At 43.1% G+C, this 2322-nt stretch overlaps 1 protein-coding gene and 1 pseudogene across 1 annotated transcript in view; one reads left to right on the top strand and one right to left on the bottom strand.

Moving 5' to 3' along the window:
* EBF4 (EBF family member 4) overlaps window positions 1-2322 on the bottom strand; it is a 70396-nt gene that overhangs the window by 32672 nt on the left and 35402 nt on the right. The gene's annotated exons all lie outside the window — the stretch shown is intronic.
* LOC101662612 lies at window positions 534-823 on the top strand (annotated as a pseudogene).

The raw sequence follows: 2322 nt of genomic DNA, 5'->3' as shown, positions 1-2322 counted from the left end.
TTGTATGAGCCCCTAATAAAATGTTTATAAAAAAAAAAAAGGAAATACTAGCAGACTTTCTACCCACTGGCCTGTGATCATCCTGAATTCAGCCTCATTGCATGTGTTTTGTGAGTCAGAAGAGGACTTTATAGATTGGTATCCGATAAATAAAATTTAAACTTAAATTAAAAAAAAGAAATACTAGCTAGAAGTTTTCCAAAATGATGAAAAACATTAATTTACCCATCAAAGAAACTCCATGAACTCTAAGGAAGATAAACTCAAAAGATCCCATCTAGGCACATCATAGTCAAACTGTCGGAAGACAAAGACAGAAAGGGAATCTTGAAAGAAGGGAGAGAGGAGAACTCTTCACTTTCAAGGGAGTCTGAGAATAAGGTTAGAAACCACAGGGGTCAAAAGACCGTGGGGCAACACAGACTCGAAGAAAGGAAAAGACTGCCCACAAAAATGTACGTCTCAGTAAGCTTGTCCTTTAGAAAAACAGAGTGATGAGTCCTGGCGATGCGGAGCCGCAGGACCGCTTCCAGATGGCAGAGGTGGAGGAAACCCTGAAGTGGCTGCAGAGCCAGAAAGGTGTGCAGGGGATCACCGTGGGGACCACAGTGGGCATTCCATCAAAAGCACCATGGGCAATCCCACCACCACACAGCACACCAACCTCATGCACAGCTTCATCCTGAAGGTAAGGAGCGCTGTCCGAGAAATCGACCCCCAGAATGACCTCCCCTTCCTGCGAATTCGTTCCGAGAACAATGAAATTATGGTTGCACCAGATAAAGACCATTTCCTGATTGTGCTTCAGAATCCAACTGAATAAGCTACTCGGCTCCTTATGTTAGTCCTTAACTTGATCCCCCTGGCCCCAAGCATTAATCATGCCAATCCAGTACAAATGGAACCACACACTCAAGCCAATCCAGTGACCAAGGGAGAGCTGCCGCCTCGCCCACCCCACCCGTGGAAGGACCCTCTGCCGCACCTGTGGCTGCCGATGCCCGCGGCAGGGCCTTCTCCTTCCAGAGACCCCTCCCATGGCACCTGGGGGTCGGAGCAAGGGCTGTGAGGAGCCCCCACCTGCTTCCTCCTGACCTTCAGTTCACCTGTCGCCCTTGGAAAAGTCTGTTTTTCTTGACCTAAAAATAACCTAAAGGCTTGCTTAAAAAAACCCAAAAAACTAAAGGAAGCCCATCTGGCTGAAATGAGAGGACACTGGACAGTAATTCAAGTGGACATGAAGAATTAAAGAGCAGTGTTAATGGTAATTAGGTAAGTGAATATAAAAGCAAACATGTGTTTATAGCTGTTTAAAATCATACAAAGTATCCGTCTTAGTTATCTGCTACTGTGATAATCGAAATACCACAAGTGGATGACTTTAACAAACAAATATTTATTTTCTCACAGTTCAGGAGGCCGGGAGCCCAAATTCAAAGCACCCCCACTAGGGGAGAACTTTCTGTTGGCTCCAAAGGATGATCTCTCCCGCTTCCACTCCTGGCTCCTTGGAAATCCTTGTGTCTTAGCATCTATCTCACCTAAGGTGAGCAGATTTAAAGCAGGACACCATTGACCGGGGGTGGTGGTGAGTGTTCTTGATTAAAAATTTGGTCTATATGGACCAAATAGACCGTCCCCTAGCTTGTTGTGCATTCTTTCAAAAAATCGGGACTTTTAAAAAATGCCAAAAATCGCCTTAATCTTACCTCATCTCTATTCTGCTCACTTGTGTAATCTCTTTTATAGCTCAGAAGAGATGGACTCAAAATGCACCACCTTATTAACACAACCAAGACAATCCATTCCCAAATAAATAACCACAGGCATAAAGGTTAGGATTTACAACATTTTTGTTTTACAGAAATAAAAAGGGCTGTAAGGGAATCCAATCTATAACAATATATTTTACTGATCACAGTGAAACTAAGTGAGAAACCCATAACGGAAAGAAATGTGGAGAATTCACAATGTGTGGAAATTAAACAAGCCATCCTTACACGAACTACAGACGAAAGAAGAACTCACTAGAAAAACACAGAAAATATTTTAAGATAAATGAAAAATAAAAACACAGCTTACCAAAACTCATAGAGAACAACTAGTGAAGTGCCAAGAGGGAAATTTATAGTGATATAATGCTGATTTTTAAAAAGAAAAGAAGATAGGTGGGATAAAAAATCTGGAGGAGAAAACAATGGGATGAACAGTTCCGGGGCACACGGGAGAGGGGGAGCCAGGGGAAAGGAAGTGGTATTAACAAACCCAGGGACAAGGGAACAAGTGATCCAAAATCAATGGTGAGGAGGGTGTAGGAGGTCT

The sequence above is a fragment of the Echinops telfairi genome, unplaced genomic scaffold (assembly GCF_000313985.2).
Source record: "Echinops telfairi isolate 266 unplaced genomic scaffold, ASM31398v2 ScPeMD7_5592;HRSCAF=6446, whole genome shotgun sequence".
NCBI classification, from domain to species: Eukaryota; Metazoa; Chordata; class Mammalia; order Afrosoricida; family Tenrecidae; genus Echinops; species Echinops telfairi.
The sequence above is the reverse complement of the archived record's forward strand: the minus strand, read 5'-3'. Positions and strand labels throughout refer to the sequence as shown.